General features: G+C 42.5%; 1 long non-coding RNA gene across 12 annotated transcripts in view; it reads right to left on the bottom strand.

Annotated features, from left to right (window-relative positions):
• The window catches only part of LOC142088699 (uncharacterized), a 108,831-nt gene that overhangs the window by 41,877 nt on the left and 49,025 nt on the right, over positions 1-17,929 (bottom strand). For 4 of the 12 annotated variants that reach the window (XR_012675921.1, XR_012675916.1, XR_012675915.1 and 1 more), the window contains exon 3: positions 14,731-14,881. The exons of 6 other annotated variants lie outside the window; for them this stretch is intronic. This is a non-coding gene — a long non-coding RNA (uncharacterized LOC142088699). Of the gene's footprint in view, positions 1-5,450; positions 9,746-11,768; positions 11,925-14,730; positions 14,882-17,929 lie in introns of those variants that run through there. 2 more of the 12 variants (XR_012675922.1, XR_012675923.1) reach the window with 2 other exon arrangements.

Here is a 17,929-nt window from a genome sequence, read left to right as displayed (position 1 = left end):
ATTGCCTGCAAGGAATTCTTAATAATGTTTACTAATGCCTTTTCAGCATTGCCAATTTTATAATGTTCCAGATGTGACATTGCTGTGATATTATTAAGTCTGCTAAGGCACCTACAGTACTAAGTTTGGAAAGATTTTAGCCCCATCTTATGTCACTGACATGAAACAACATCCGTTGGTCCTTTCCAGCATCACATTTGTACTTCTGAAAAAATATGATCAGAAAAACCCTGTCTGATCCACTGTTTATACAGAACTAAGTAAATTCAATCACAACACGCACTGGCTGGAGCCAACAGCCTTACAATGGACATTAGCAGCACTGTCAGTTACTCAAAGTTCAGCAACATTTGCTTTCCTTTTTTTGATTTTTAATATATTGGTTTAGACTTTGTGACATTAATTGGTTCCTTATTTGTAGAGAAATAACTTTTGTTTGGGATATGATCTTATATTGTAAGCAGCATTTGGAATATAAAACAAGCAGATGTTAGCAAGGATCTGAAAGCAAGGCTCACAGTATCAACATTGTGTTATACTCTTGCTTTGCAGCCAAGCTAAGGAAACAAAGCAGGCTGCAAACATGCAGATTTTGAAACAACAGAGCTTTTAACCTAAATTACACCGAAGTTTCTTGGTTCTTGGGAACAAGTGGGCTCTCCACCTGAGTCTCCACCAAGATTTGTATGCCATTGGAAATATGTAAACATCTTTTTGGCCGATTTTACTAAGGAAAAAAGCTTGTGAGATCATCATGTCTCTGTTTGTCATTCTTTCCATCTAACAACTTGTGTACCTGCTGGCCAGCTTCAGCCAAACTGGAAACGAGGTGGAAATCTGCATGATATGAAATGATATGAAATTCCTGGAAAGAACTGGGTAGAGAAAAGAGCCAGTGTTAGTGCTCCCAGGAAGAAAAATTTTGTGGTGTGAGCAGTGTGTCCATATTAGAGAAGAAAGCTTATATTGGAAAGAAATAGCAAGAACACCCCGACCACAGGGGAAGCCTCTCTTGGACAGAGAATCCAGCCATGACACAAAATCCATGAGATAGCATGCTTTCTTGTTGCTATTTGCCATGGACCAATTTGGGGTTTTAATGATTTTTTTTCTGGTTTTCCACATGGTCTGGGTTGCTTATCTTCTCTGTTTTCAGGATCTGGAGTGCCTGAGTTCTTCAGTGTCATATTAGACATAACCTGCATGGCCACCGTTGCACATATCTCCCCGTAGCACGAGCATTTCCTCATCTTCCAGCCAAGCAAATGGTCTGACTGCTACTGCAGCCCTCCCAACAGAGGTAACCATCCTACAGATTTGGCTGCATGTGTTGGCACTCTCCAACCTGGCTCTGTCAAAACGATCCAGATGAGCTACACTTTTCATAATAGTGTGGAGAAGGAGTATTAAGGATCGTTTCACCAAAACCGGGTTAGGGAGGAAATACACAGCTATACCAGCAGATTTAAGGGACATGGCTTCAGGGCAGTGACTAGCACCTGTGTAGCAGACTCAGCTCTAGCTGAAATGGTAATTATGACCGTATTCTAATGCACAATCTCAGGATCAAAGAAAGGGCTGATTTTGTACAGTGAGGGAGAGAGGGAGAGAGACACATCATAGTCCTACAAAACCAAAAACTAAATTATCAGCAAGAACAATCTGCTCTCTGAGTAGCTGTCCAACCTGTTCATTCAGAAAGCTTATGCAAAAAAATTTATAGAGGTATTGTGACTCTGCTTCATTAGTTAATGGCTGCAAAACTCATTTCTTTTTCTTAAATTTATCACCCTGCTCCTAAAACGATGGCTCTGTCAATTAATGCTAAGGGCTCCTTATGCCTGTCAGACTGGGGTAATACCATCCGCAAAGGTCCCCTGCACTCCACTCTCTTCCCCAATCCAGAGAAGAGGGACACACTGCAGTCTGGCCACCTTGGCTCAAGATGTTAAAAAGCTCTTTCTTCCAACTCTGAAGGTCCCCAGTTCATTTTCCCAGTATGTCAGCCAAGATGGTGGTCCTCACATTCGCACTCTTCTAATAGTTCCAAGCTTACATCACATTCCCCTTTATTTACTCTTTTTCCAAGTTATATATATATCCTTAGCCTTAATCACTGTTCAGCCAAGGTTTCTTCAAGCAGACCAAATCTAGCGATCATTGGAGCCAATGGGAGTCTTTCTACTGACTCCAGCAGACTCAGGATCATAAAGTCCTGAACCCACAAACATCTGCAAGATCTGGAGTCATTCCAATATGGATTCAGATTGGACATCAGCCACTCAGGCCCATCTTAATTCGTAAATCAACATACCCAACTGACTTTCTCTTCTCTGGATCCCCTCCAATTTGTTAATACGTTTCTGTTAACGAGGTGCTTAGAACTAAGCACAATATCCCCAGTGCAGTCACATGAGAGCTGTTACATTCCTATTTCATAATGTTATGTCTCCACATATCCCAGCCAAAATTGCACTGGCTTCACTAGCTACCATGTTTTGTTGCAGCCTTGAAACCCTTGTCCTGTCACTCTTATTCACTGAAAGCTATACTTTGCTCCACAGGTAATCATGGCAAAGTCAGCAGGACTCCTCGCACAGGACTGGCAACGCAAGCCAGGAAAGCAGAAACTGATCCCAGAGAAAGAATTTGTATCTAGATTTTTGAACTGATAAACTCAGACAGCAGAATAATTGTAACAATGCCATCCTGCTGCTTTCCTGAGCAATAATCTATTTTCCTCATTGGGATAAATGACTTGGCCATCAGTCTCCCAGTTTAGCCATTTGGGAACTGGATTATTGCTTCATAAACTGTGCAACGCACTCCTATTACTGTTTAATTGCATTGGGCAGAGAAAGGGGGGAAAAAGATTTTGCAATTTCTAACGGAAATCTCCCAGAAGCACTCTCTTTCTGTGTTACTTTCCTCAATAGTTAAGGCAGTGAACGGCCTTCCAATCCAAAATTTTCCTCTGAATAAAGAGCATAACTTTTCTTTATACACTTCTGCCAGCGCAGCTCCTCTTTCCAGCGTACTGCTCCTTTCCTGGACCTGGATGCTCAGTGTTCCTTACCACCTCCTGTAGTGAGATTACACTGTCTTCTAGGCAAACATTTTCTATAAAATCTCAGCTATATATTCTGGCCTGAGTTTATATCCAGATTTCCTATCACTATCAGCAGAAGCTGTTCTTGAGTCTCTTCATTCTTTCCATCCTTTCTGTTTTGTTTGTTGCCTGCAAGCTCTTCAGAGCAGCGACTGCCTCCTGTTACACACGGAACCTCCATCCAGCACTTCAGCCGCTAGGCACTCCTGTAATTGAGACATACCCTGTCTCCCGAAGCAAGAGCTGCAGCTGAGGGAGGGAAAAAAAGGGCTGGGTCTGCATTTTTTTTCATTCTTAAACAGTACAGCATTCACTTCTGTCTCCAGCACGTTTTCCAAAACTAATCTCCATACTCTGTCACAGCATTGAATAGTCAAGATGAGTTCAAGGAAGCTCTGTTCAGTTGTTTGAGAAAAGGCTGAGCCCCTGGTTTTTAATTATCTAACACTGACACTTGTTTCCCTTTAGGTAACTTTAGCAAATTTCTTTTAATATTATTTCTTTCTAATTTCAGGAGTTGGTTGAAGTGTTTTCACCAGAATGTTTCTCAGGAAAAATACCTTTTCAACAAACAGAAATTTTTGCTAGCCGGAGCATTCAACATGGTTAGCACTTTTTACAGATTTTTCCCTATGAAAACCTGACAAAAAAAATGAACAAAGAGTTTCCTGGTGAAATGTTTTCCCTTAAAAAATGCAATGTGTAGTTTTCAAAATGTGGCTTTGTAAGAAGTCTGAAAACTTGTACCAAAAGACACATTTTAAAACTTTGATCACTGTAAATTTCATAGGAAATATAAAACAAATAAAAAGAAAGTTAGGAAACTTTTCTGAGCACCAATGAAAAGGAACTGGTAGAACTAAGTCTCAGTGTTTTTAAAAAAAGCAAATTTTTTTCTCTGCAGGAAAAAACCTAGGAACTTCCTGGGCTTACTGTGTCCCAGACAAGTCTGAGAAGCTGCAAGCCAACTTCTCCCTTAAGCATTGCCATGTGTTCTCCCACACTGCTCCACCCATTTGTGCCAAAAACCTGTCCAATTACCTATCCTCTGGTAAACCATATCTTATCATTTACTTGTGCTTAGTGCTTACAGATTGTTCCCATTGCTTTCTATTAATCAAGCAGCCAGCTGACCTTTCTGCTAAACTCTGTGTATCCCATTGCAGTAAGTTTTTTCCAAACCACATCTGCCCTATTTGTCCAATTCATCCATCACTGCACCGTGGCACATAGCCTGTGAGCTCTCTGGGGCTGGACCTGCTTTCTACAGCACTTGGCTAGGGAGCTCCTGTCCCTGCAGGGCTGCAGGTCTTAACTGGGATTCCCAGGTGCTCTTGTAATACCAACAAACAAACAAACAAACGAACGAACCACCAGCTAAATAGGGGGAATCTGTGACAATGGAGAGCTTTAGCAGAGAAACCGGAGACAATTCATATTCTGATTTTCAAAGCTGGCAGTGCTTTTCTACAGAATATTAAGATTTTATCACAACGGAAGGGAAAATATTTGGCATCAGCAGTTAATTGTTGGCAGGCGTTGATTTTAACATGCTGCTACACCTGGGAACCCCTTAGCTGTGAGCACAGTATCTTTAATCATATATAATGTGGGGAAGATGACCCTTCTGAAAGGAGGTGCTGAAGTGGATGGCTGAACTGCTGATGGTCCGTGCAGAGCTTGCACTGCTTTAGGGTGACCGCACGCTGCAGCGGCAGGGATCTCTGTGTGTTTTGGCTCCCTGTGATACCAAAGCTCACTGGCAGGATGTCCGGCCAGCAAGGAAACACGCTGGTATTTTTAACGGGCGGTTACAGGGGTGACAGAGGGGGACAGCAGCAGGTCAGATGAGAGGCTTGGCAGGCCAAGTTATCAGACATGCTTTCCTCCAGTGAAATTCCGGCTGGAGATCTCCTATCAAACTCTCTTCTCTCTGCCGTTTCTGGGACGTGCACTCCTGCCTCCCGCACAACTTTGCAGTTTCCAAGGAGACTGCATGCTGCTCACCCCGCACCTCGGCACAGATGACCGTGTGACTTCACTCGGTCAGGGAGACCATAAAACACTGCAGCCAGAACGATAGTGCTGCAGCTTGACTCACTGCGATATTAGTGAATCCTAAAGGACATATGAACCTAATGATGGGTTGTTCGGTTTGCTTTTTCATTAGGGCTGTTATGATGAGACCTAGACATGGTGTCACTGCTTGGAGACAGCCTAAAGAAAAAAATACTGCGGAATCGCAGGCTTCAAAGAACTGATTCCAATAATCATGTTACTCAGTTTCCTGAAGGAAGATAAATATGAGAAGTCAATTTCATAATTGTAACAGTACAAAAATACAATAAAAATTCAACATTTATAACATCAAGTAAGTTCACACCAAGATCAAAGATTAAAAATTGGCTACATTCCTACAAGTATGAAATGCATCAATTAGGTAGTGTGTCTCAGTGTCAGGAGTCGTGAATCTGGTGCCTTAGTTGCAGGCTTCCTGACGGATTTTGCAAATCTCATACAGGACATAAATTCCATAGGTTTTTTTGTAAGGCAATACTCATCTCCACCTGAAAATTAGGCTCTGCAAATAGTTTTTCAGACCCCAGTCCATAAAGAGATTATCAACATGTAAATTCTCTTTAGGAACCAAATAGAAATTAGATATCTGGATGCCTTTGTGAGTGTAGCCCTTACTATTCCTGTGCCCTTAATTCCCTATGTCTTAAGTAAGAACACTAGAGTTTATCTCACTGCAATGGGGTGAAAATAAGAATTTTAAAGTAATTACGAGGCACATATAGTAATATGGAAAACAGCTAGATAGTAGAGTTTCTATTGCAGAAGTGTTGGAGGAAGTCCTAATTCAGGACCATAAGAGAAGGAAGCAGAAATAACACATATGCATACAGCAGGGTAATTCACAGGTAACAATTGCAACCCAGCTGATAAGGAGTGCTGTACAGTGGCAGTATTCAGTTTTCCCATGACATTGCATCAGCTGTGGCTATAGCAAATAAAGGAGCAAAGGATGCTCTTTACCCCAAGTAAAATCCACAGCTGATTAGAAATTAAATATTTCAACATTTCTTCTCGGAAAGTTTTTTTAAAAAAAACTTCATGCAGACTTTGTCCTGTATGTCAACCCTCTCAAATATTGTCCAAAATCCCCCTGAAAAAATCCCAAATGCTAAAGAAAAATGGTCAATGTTTGTGTACATATTTTAGTGGAAATGACATCTTGCCTCTCAGACCCCATTAGCCAATTAGGAAGGTAATATCATTGGTTTTATGCAGCAGGAACCGCTATTGAACAAAGAGACAAGGAATAGTTTTGCTTGTTTGGACAGTCTCCATCTACACAGTCTGCATCCAATACAGGAAAATTGAACGTTCACGTTCATTCATGACAATATGCTGCTCTCCTGCCATTCAGGTTTTGCCTACACCAACGGTTGTAGCAAACTTTGAGGTCATCTTGCACCAGCCTTGTGCACTTTGGTCATATTCCTCATCTACAGAATAGCTCACAGCCTTTGTCAAAATCATTCACATGGTGCTTCTTGCCTACAAAACAGGGCCCTTTTAGAAACAGGCTTATGAGCTACTTCTAGGCATGCCTTTTGGGATGCCTGCTATCACCCAGCACACTTTGACATGTCCCAGACCAAGAGATAAAATGGAAGGAGCAAGGGGCAGAAATTTGGTAGAGTTCCCATGAACCTGCCTAACGAGTAGCCAGTAAGTTTGTCTGTTCCTTGGGGTAATTTTCCAGTGGGTCCCAACTGTTAATGTAGGACTGAAGGTGTGTTGATTGGCTAAATAAGCAAATATCACAATTTTGGAATAAATGATTGCAAGAAGCAGGTCCCAAGTGCTTCCACTGGGTCAGAGTCATTTGCTCCTTAAGAGCTGTTCCTAGGTCTTGCACAAGTACCAACTCTAAATGAATGCTTCTCCCATAAGTTCAGTCCTGCCTGACTTGTAGTCTAAAACATTTCAAAATTATGATTGTTGGACAACTGCAACAACTCACAGTGGAGAAACCGCTGAGCAAAGCATGTCTACAACAATCACATCAATATCCCTTAGCTGTCCTAGTAAAGGAGGTGGTTACAATGAGATATTGAAAGAAAACTATCTACTTCGAACTTAAATAAATAGAGAGTTGAAAAGAAAAGAAGGTGAAGTGAATCTCCTGCACTGACACAAAGATTAGCCTAGAAGGATCTCCAAAGTATTAATTTATTCCTTCCTTCTCAAAGAATCCACTTTAAAAACCTATATCCTACTCTAAAAGTAATTAAGAGGAAAATCCACTTCACTCTTCTGCCATTAAGGAAACGGTTAATGGGTTCAGCAAAAGGTGGCAGTCTGAGTCCTGAGGAGCTCCATTTACTTTGTTAGTGACTGACACAACCCTCGCAATTTGTTGGATGAATTGTTTTTTTGAAGATAAAATACTTTTCTTTCCACTCTTTCAAATGTTGCTCCAGGAGTACAGATTACCCAAAAAATGTGCTGGATGCATCAGAAATTGCAGCCCCAGGAAAACAGCCCTTGATAGAGCTGATTTTCTCTCTTACTGTTAAGTTTCCCACGCTTCTCAGCCAGATTCTGCTGGCCACGGCTCAGAGCCTGACTCTCGCTGTGAAAGTACGGGAAGCTGGTTCATCCTTACAGCTTACAGACCCTGGGTGTTTGAGCTGCAAGGGTTGGAGTGGACGTCAGAGGACAGAGACGTGATGCAGAACAGCCCTCCATAATGGCTGGTACTGTAAGGTCTCCAATCTCCTGGCACGTTGGCCACTTGACAACCTGTAACATGTTCACCCCTATAATGCCTGTGTGAGGAGAGGAGAAACCTCACTGTCCAGATGAGGAACAAACACAGGATCACAATGGAGAAGGCAGAAAAGGAATATAACCCTGTGGCTTTCAAGTCCCAGACTGTATCCAGCTCCCTCTTTTGTATATCACCTTGCTCCTCCTCTTCCATCCACAAAAGAGACAGTGCAACTCAAAGGCTTTGTCCGTAGGAGTCCTTCTGCTATGGCAACCAGAGGTAATACACAATATACTGTGTTATCTGTTTATTCAGCTCACACTGGCTCTGGAATCCTCTGGAAGTTATAACTTCATATAAGAAAAAACATGTCTTTTTAGGGCACTTACAGACATACCTGAAGCAGGCACAGAGAGATGCTTGGGGGCCTACCAGCCAGGAGTTCAGGGTATGTGATCCTTGTCTTGGGTTCTCCCTTTCTTCCTAAGCCAGCAACTCATGCTCAGTTTTAGGTCTTCACTTCTCTACTTGCAAATTACAACTCTGCCTATTCAGTGGAGCCTTGTGAAATTTATTACTTAGCTAATAACTTGCAAATTATTCTGGGCATTCCTAATGTTATCTGTATAAGGCAGAACTGTCTGGAGGCCTTATTGTGAACTGGGATCCCATTGTGTACAGAAAACATAAGACCCTATAATGGCAGTACAATGGAACAAACACTGGCACATCTGCAGATGCAGCAGTGGATACCATTTTGACCTCAATTTTTTCTTAAGTCTCCCACACTGCATTCAAAATATTCTGCAAAATCCCACTTCCTGTCCTGACCCCATAGCAAGAGGGAACACGGAAACCAGGGAGAGCAGGAAATTCCACTCAAATTCCAGCTGCAATCATTTCTGTGAATAGGAGGGATAAAATGCGACAGAGATTGTGGTAGATAAATGTCACGTGCCCAAAGAGGCAACCAGTAGAGAATAAGGTCTGAGATAGGGTGCAGGTCACACACGGAAGCAGAAGTAGACAGCCCCGATCCTTGCCTTATAGATTGTACATCAATATTAATTAAGAATTGACTTTACATAAATAAGACTAATACTGCTAAAGGTGTCTGGTTGAATTTCTTGTTCCCAGTGAAAGCTGGATAGAATTTCACCCGAGCTTTTAGGGGGTGGGAGGAGAGACTGGAATTCATTCAAAGGCTTTTTTAATCATTACTGTAGATCTTACTGTTATAGTTACCAGAATGCAGTTAAGAATGCGACCCACATACACTTCTTAAACAAAGAAAAGGAAGTATCACAGTTTTGCTTAATGTCTTCACTGGGCCTCTCTTGGACCATGAAGCTGTCCTGAAATACTTAGCCTTCTTTAAAAGCAGGAAAAGTAAGCCCAGGAGCTTGAAATCAGTGCCAGCAGAAGATGTGTATCTTCTGATCTCATTAGAAGCCTGATTTAACTCAGTGGATTGCTTTCTGATATTTTAAACCTAGACTGCTGTTGGTGGGCATGCTTGTGCAAGGCGGGAAGGAACTGCTTAACCCCCAAAGGGATGTCTGCATAGGGGTTTGCCATGTTTTAAATAGGTCCCTTATTTAAGTCAACACATGAGAACTGGTGCAAACTCAACACATAGGCAGGTCTGAGAGGGAGGAACCACCCTGACTACACTGGAGATGATAGAGACCCTCTTCTCAACTCTTCCAAGGCTGCTCCTTTGAAAATTGAAGGTAATGGAATCACCACCACCACAAGGTCTATTTGTCTGCAGGAAAGCAACCTTCTCTATTTGGCTGGGGATGTTGCCAGGTCTTCCTCTGCGCTTTCCATTTGCCATCTTCCCAAGAGACCTTCCAAAACAATACAAAAAAAGGAGTCAACATCACTCTGACAAGTTGTCTCCTGCTACTATGCCAATAAAAATGATCTTCTTTACACCACATTTCTCTGAACCTGACATCTGTCCTAAATCTCAAGTCATACATACCATTCTTCCGTTAACATGAGTCATCCTACAGACATCCTTCTGCTACTCTTAGAGTCATGTCAGAAAGAATCATTGACTTATTGTCAGCAGATTCAGCCTACCATGTTAATGGTGTCTGCAGAGCCCTCTTCTCAGATCATCTTGTTCTTACATCCCCAAAAATGCTGGAAAATGCTTGCTGAGCTGTAGGATGTCAGAAGCAAGGAAAGAATTGCCTGTCCTGTACTGCTACTCTGCCTGGAGTATATAGGGTAATTTGCCAAATTTTGGAGTTCTCTATCTGGAAGCAGAGCAGATAAATAGCTTCTTCTCGGGAACTCACAAAGCCCCAAGTTGCCTATATAAAAGACCTGGCGCTAGTGATGCTCTGGAGAATTTCAGGAACATAACTGACTTTCTCTATAGAGATTATGGGCATTATATACAAGAATCTTGCCTGATCTGTTTTGCACAGGAGTCTATACTGGACCCTGCCTAGTTCCAGATGCTTAAGGGTAAAATACCAGGACTTCAGAGTGGACAGTTGCATAAGAATAGAAAAGACAATGAATGTCTTACACCTTGAATCATAAGCTATTTACATCCCCTCTGTTTTTAAAGCAGAAACCAAATGGGGAAGAGGCTTCCTTTAAGGGGCAGGGGCCATGGCAAGTCCTGCTAGTTGTTTTCATTATTCCATCAACTTGGTGTCTTGAAAGATTTATTAATTCATTCTCTTTATTGGTCCTTTATTTCTATTTTTAAGTCTCTAATGTTGCCTCTATTCTCATGCACTTCACAATGGCCTTTCTGCAAAGTCCGTGGAGATCAGTCTCAGCCTTCATCTTTTCCACAAATGGGAACCTCAGTGTTTGCAGAACATGGGGATGTCTGTGCTAAGATCCAGGAAGTCAAGCCATTGAGCCAAATCTTTGCATAGTGTAAATCAACACTGAGACTCTACCTAATTTCTGATGGGAATAAGGAAATCCTTACAAGATTAGACTGCAGGTTTATATAGTCCATTTTCAGCTGGGAGCTAATTCTTTGAGGGAGGTGCACAGAACCTTCCAAAGGCTGATTTTCCTCTTATACCAGTTCTCCTCTGAAATCTTTAATGGTTAGAGACTGCTTTGAATTCTATGGCTTGAGGCTTAGCACCTTCATGATCTGACTGGGATTTCCTTTGTTTAACTGCAATGGAGCAAGATGTCCAGCAAAACTGACTTACCAGTACGGCAGGCAAGGAGATGCACGTGTGGGCACCGCTCACATAGGTATCACCCTTAGCCCTGGGGCAAAGTGACACCAGCCCACAGGCAGAGGGGCCTCTTTTCAGTCAGTGCGTGCCCCCTTTTCTCCCAATTCACAGTGTGCAACAGCCTCAGGTGCTAGCCCTAGATTTAGTGCTCCCTCCAGCTAATCCAAGTTTTGAGTTTGCATTACACTCTCTCCTATAGCCTTTTTTTTTCTGAAGAGCACTTCTAAGTTGTGCTACGTAGAAGTGACTTCCCTGCTCGTGAAGGCCAGAGAAGAAATTGTGATGGGCTGTGACCAAGGCTGTGCAGATTCCTGGTTTGCAGAGCATTGTATGTCCCCATCTCTCCCCACTTTTCCTGCTGAGCTACGCTCATTTCCATCTTCTTTTGCTGCAGCTAATGGCTCTGGAGACACAAAATGCAACTTCTGTAAGAGCTGGAAGTTACTCAGGAAAACATTTATGCCATAATTCTTTCAGCCAGAGCAATCTAAACACCAGAAGTCTCCCATGCTTTCTTCCCTCCCCAGCATCAGTGTTTTCTTTCCAGAGTGCTCACTCCTTGGGGTAACGGAGGGCACTCACATGGTGAGTGGTGAGTGTATGCACTGGAAATGCATACAATAATCCTAGTGCATTGATGAAGGGGGCTGCAGGAACCCCTGACTGCAGCCCTGTCTTGACATGCACAGAATGAAAAGCAACTACCTGGGGTCTCAGGGAAGCACTCAGATGTGGCAAAAGAGGACCCCCCCTCGAGTAAAGCTGAAGACAAGTTGCAGGAAGGAGGTCAGCTCTGTATCAGCTGGGGAAGGACAAAAAAGAATAATACTCCTACCACTCCTCTGCTCACCACAGCTCGTCTTTGCTTTGGACGCAATGATCCCTTACAGGCCCATCCCAAATGCAAAAGCATATGGTTGCGGCAATCACTGTGGCTAATTGTACACACACATGGCTCAGTGCTTTGGGACATGCCCACACCCTGTCGTCAGCCAGGTGGGGGAATAACATGTCAGGGAGGTTCAGATGAACCAGTTCATTCCAACCCATCATCACAGTGGACAGCAGGCTGCCATGAAACAGTCCCATCTTTGAGACAGACAACCACCTTGGCTATAATTAAAGCTAATTATTCAAAGGCACCCTGTTCATGTAGCACTGCTCAGAAGCTCCCTGCATGAGCATGTAGGCAGCAGGGCTGTTTTTCTTCATAAAAACTTATGAGGAACGCTGTGCAGATTAACAGCTTTAATGACAAAAATTACCGCTTACAACACTGACTTCAAATCAAAGAACAATATCTGCAGACAGATATTTTCATGGTTTTCATAACAATTCATTATAGGTGGCACCAAGGGATTACATTTTTATTTCCCCTGTGTCATTTCTCTCAGACTCAGGTTCATTTCTCTTAATGAGGCAGCGGAAGATAAAGGGCAGTGAAGGCTCCTCCAATGCCTCTGCAGAGTGTGAGGAGTTTAGGGGCAAAGTGATAACTGATCCTCTAAAGGAAGAGGGAGGGCTTGGAAGGGGAGGGGGAGAGGGAGAGTGATGGGGTGGGATGCTCTCTGCCATAATGAACTAAAATTAAGACATAAATTCTCCTACCTTTGTTCCGACCAGATCTAACAAAAGGGATTCAGCTTTTTAATGAAGAATGGATCAGTAGCAAAATTATTAGCTAATTAATTGTAAAGGGAAGGGAAAGAAAGAGGAAAAGAAAATCTTTGCCTGAAAGGACAGGACCGAAAGTTCTTCTTGTAGGCTCTCAGAATAGGAAGGAAGACCATGAACCTGGAAGCTTTTACTCAGACAGCAAGGCCCTTCTTCACATGTAGTTTGGGATGGCAAGGCAAAGGTCCAAGCAAGAAGGAATAAGAACTAAGCAGAGCTCAAACTGGGATCCAGGATTCCCTTGGGAGTACCAGGCTTGTTAGGGCTAAGAAGAGGTTCCCAGTGGAACTAGATGGAAACTCCCCTGTGAAATAGTTTTCTGTTGGAAAATAATGTGGGGACAGCACAAAAGGGTTCCTGGGAGTGGAGGACTCCTGGCATAGCCTCAGGAGACCAGGCAGCTGTTTTATTTCTAAAACCAAAAACATCAACCCAAATGCTTCAAAGTCTTCTGAGAACAAAACAAACTGAGAACTGGCATTTCCAATCCATGGAAAGCCTTCTCATTCCTTAGTTTTGTTCCAGCATTTGTTCCAATAATTTTGGTTTCCCATGAGTGGGGCAATCTGCATTTCAGCAAGCTCTGCCCGTCAGTTAGGGCCTCAGGGCTCCCAGCATTTGTGGCTCGAAGGGACAAAAAAAGAGAATTCCGGGTTTCCTCTATTTTGGGGATCACATTGGCAGAAAAGATTCTATTTGGAGCTTCCCAAAGTGGAACAAAACTGAAATTGGGGCTATCAAAAAACCTCCAGTAAAGGGAATTGCTTTCTTTCGGTTAATTCAAATTCAGATCCTTCTTCTTTCTGCTGTAAGCAATGTTTTCTTGAAAAACAGCATTTTAAGCATTGCTAGAGTTGGGCAAAAGCCTGGGAGCCTGGATGGGTAAATATATCTGATAAGCCATAGAGACAGGAGACAAAGGGGCTAGACAGCGGAAAGGAGAAACCAAGGATAAATGAGTTACAGTTAGTGGCATTCATGTGTGTTTGGCTGTGGTAAAGGCAATCTTGAGAAAGACGAAAGAAGTACTTTTATCATAGCCCCTCTCCATCTACTTATACTTGGCTCCTAACTTTTCACCCATCCTTTTGGGAATAGCCATCCTTTTGGGATGGGTAGGCTAGACTGAAATAGAGCCTCATTTTATGGAGTAAATATCTATGGAGTATTTAGCCCACACTCTTTCTGCCTCCTTCAAATGATGAGGAATCCTTCATGCCTTGGCAGGGCCCCGAGTCACACAAAGGGGTGTTTCACACCTGCCTTCCTGCCCTGCACCAGCACCAGGGAGCACAGACTTGCAGATTGAGAAACATGGGGCTAAGAACTTCCAAGGTCCCTTCCTGTCCTGTCTCCAATGAGTCAGGCTCCAAGAAAGTACAAAGTTGACCCTCAAAATAATTTTAAAAATTAATATATATATGTATTTTATATATATATCTCAAGAGTATAATCCTTTGCCTTCTGCTTCCCATATTTTTCAGTCTTTTCACTTGAAATCAACAGGGCTTGAATCATCTCTCCCGTTTAATGAAGGCTGAGCTTCTTGTGGACTCACATGACAGCAGGAGGTTCTGCTCACTGAAAAGCCCAGAATGGTGGGAGACTTTGATAGTATCACCAGAGTTGGTAACACGGGCAGAAGACTTTGAATAAAGCTGTCTGACCTCCTTGGCCCAACTGCTTTTACAGCCAAGCAAAACAATTTCTCTGGACTCTAATGAATAGACTTCTGTCATTGTTCATCATAATAATGCCCCGATCCTGGCAAGATTACCTAGATGCTACCATAATCCTGCTAATAAGTGATGATTATAAAACACACGCTTGAGGAAAAGGAAAGGTAGAATTTGGATCTTTTGCCCCAATCTCTTCCCAGAGGAAAGCAGGATAATAAACGACTTGTGACTGTGATATATGACAAAGAGCCTTACCACATCAGAGTCTGCTACAGCAAAACTCAGCCAGCTCACTCAGTTTTGTCCATAAAAATGCTGCTCTGTTCAGTGTGAGAGGCCTGATAAATGGAGGGGTACCATACTGAAGACATCTAGTGAGATTTTTTTTTCTTTCTGGGGGAAACAGCTGGAGACAGAAAAAAAGATTAATTGGTTTTTGTGAAACAAGCATTTTTTCAAGCAGCAAAACTTCCTCATAGTACTACAGAAATATACGATTCTCCTATTATGTGTGACTTCCTACCCATTTTCAGCTAGTGACTTCTGTTTTCTGGCAGAGTCCAGTACCAAATATTTTACCCACAGGCAAAACCAAGTTGCTTAAGACAGGGAAGTGTGACTGAGCAGACTAGAAAAATGAAAAAAAAAGTCAAGTGGGCTAATTCTGACATTTTTTTCTTGGAACAGAGCATGTGTGATGTCCCTGCTGTTCCACTCCAACTACGCTGCTGTCTCTTGACTATGGAAGGTACTGCAAGCTACTTATCACAGGACAGGTGGTCAGAGTTCATGTTTAAAACATGGACATGAGGTTTTTTGCTTCAGAACTTGATCCATCATAGCCGATGGGGGATGTGGCAGAGCAGAGTTTCTCATGCCTGCTTTACTTCTTGTTTAAACCTAACTACTACTTCCAATGCTAACATAAAAGGACTGCTTCATTCAGAAGCATGAACGACGTGTGTTAGGCAGGTAAAATTCTTGCTGTATTCTGTAGCCTTAAAAGCAGGGGATGAGATATCGGTATATGCAATGAATAAAGCAGAGTTAAGACCATCTGACTGGGAGACCTCCGCAGATACAACGTAACAAGATCTGGGCAAATTCCAGCACAGGAAACACTTAGGTACTCATGCAAGAAATGTGTTTCTACTGCACCCATTATTATTCATTCCTGCTAACAATACATGTGTCACCTCATTTGCACACCGGAAGTAGCTGGTGTGCAAGCCTGTATGAATTCAGAAAGTCCAATATATATTTTGCAAAAAAATCTCGCTTTCACAATAAAGTTATCAGCAGCTCAGCTACCACCTGAGCTAAAAAAGCCTTCGTCTTAAGACGAGAACCTTTCTCTTCCCACTGGATTAGATTTCAGTGGGAGCTAGGCCAGGAAATTGCTTTTATTTATATTCTCCACCCCTGGCAAAGTCAATGGCCTCATTAATCCGCTGATGGGCCAGCACCACGATGGAAACTAGAGATGCAGCAGGGAAGATTGCCAGAGGAATTGCCGCTTTTCTTCTCTCCCCAGCCTTCACCTTGCTCCCACCCTAACCTCACCTTCAGATCCCTCCTGCCAGCCCTCAGAGCTCTTGCCACCATCTCATCCTTTCCACCTGGATCTCCACCCTTCTTGGAGACAGAAGGAAGAATATAGTCCCAAATTCCATGGACACATCACATCTGCTAGGATGAATTGGAAAAGGCTGAAACTAGCACATTGCCTCTGGGATCAGGCCCAAATAAACCTTCACTTTCTTAAATGTGCAATAAAATTGTTACACAGTCTGTAGAAAATTAATTGTGACACTGACTACGGTGAATTCAGGGAACGTTGTCTATCTTTCAGACCACAGCTTAGATTCTTGCTGAACCCCTGTTGGAGGGGCTGTTACCCTCTCACTTCTTTCCAACACATCTTTTTATGTTAAAAGTGTTTCTGACCGTGGGTTTTAACACTGTGACTGGCTTTGCTTTGACTTTTATTTTCCATATAATCTGTCTTGCAGTAGAGGGACCATTAACCAGTCAAACAATGTTCAATCCCAATAACATTATCGCTTAAAGGGAACACGGCAAGAATTTCTGCTAACTAGTGGGCAGTAAATTTACTCTTCTAATAGGTTCATCCTTTATTAGGTATTTATTTCTGGAGGTTAAACCATAATTAGATTGCATTAGGAAGTCAAAAAAGAAAGCAATGGAGATTCCAGCCTGGGAATTTGTTTTATTTGCTCCTCGGATGTCCAAAGAAATTCTCAGCACAATCTGTATTCCTCCAGATAGGGGGTTGCACAACTAAACAGCTCCAATGTTTCTGCCAGGAGTTTGCATTTGTCTTTCCTGTACAAAAGTTATTGCCAAGCTGTAATCTTTCCCTGAAATACAGTGTGTGGAGCCAACGCTGAACCCAATTTACTGTGGCAGATGAATATAGCCAAGGTGGTGGTCTGAATGTTTGGCCTAAAGGCACAATCCAATTTTCAACTGTTTCAAAGCTATTATGTCAAAGGCTGTTTGCATAAACATAACAATAGCAGAGATCCCAGGCAGAGGCAGACAGGAGAGGTAAAGCCTGCCCTCTCGTGTCTTCTGCCTGCATGTGCTTGGGAGCAGATTTACAGCCACACAGAAAGTTTGGTGCATGGTTAAGACGGAAAGAAAAAGTCAGAATTATCAAAGAAGAGCAGGTGTGAGTATGCATTGCTGTACCCAGAGCCCATCTCTGTGTCCATGCTTGCAAGTGGTGACTGTGTGCATGCGCAGAAATAGGTGCTGTCTGTCTGCGTGGAAGTGTACGCAAATACGCACACATCATTTTAGCTGCAGGCACATACATGCACACATACAGACATTTTTTCACATGCACACGTGTCTACACTGCCGAGATGCTGATTAAAAAAAAAAAAAAGTAGATCCTGCCAATGATGGAAACGGGAGAATGTTAATGACTTTTTAAACTTTTCTCAAGCTTGAGAAACAGATGTGATTATTCAATTCATTACAAGAAAAATGTCTTGCAGCAGCATGCATGTGATGAGCTGACTGATGATGTGGGAACCTATGAGAAAGCTATTTCCCTTATTAGAACTGGAGGATTTTCAAGTCGATGTTCTATTTCTCTTTCCCGTTATGTACACACATACATGCTTTTTTAAATAATAGAAATCTGGGCTGAACCTTTAAATCCATAATGAACAAAAGCAAAATAGCAGACCCAAAGATTCTGTAACCTTCATGGTTTTACACATGGACTGGAACTTTCCCCGGATCTGCCATGTTCGGACAGTGCTTGGACTTGGGCCAAATATATAGACTGGACCCAGTACTGAGGCTCATTTCTAATTTAAAAGATGGGAAGAGGATACACTTTTCAGTTTTCTGGAGGGTCGCTGGAGCAGGAAAATCGTTAAATGACAGAAGCTGCCAAAAATAAACATCCTCTGCTTTA

This window comes from Calonectris borealis, chromosome 15 (genome assembly GCF_964195595.1).
Source record: "Calonectris borealis chromosome 15, bCalBor7.hap1.2, whole genome shotgun sequence".
In the NCBI taxonomy this organism is placed as follows: Eukaryota; Metazoa; Chordata; class Aves; order Procellariiformes; family Procellariidae; genus Calonectris; species Calonectris borealis.
This window is presented reverse-complemented; position numbering and strand designations above follow the sequence as displayed.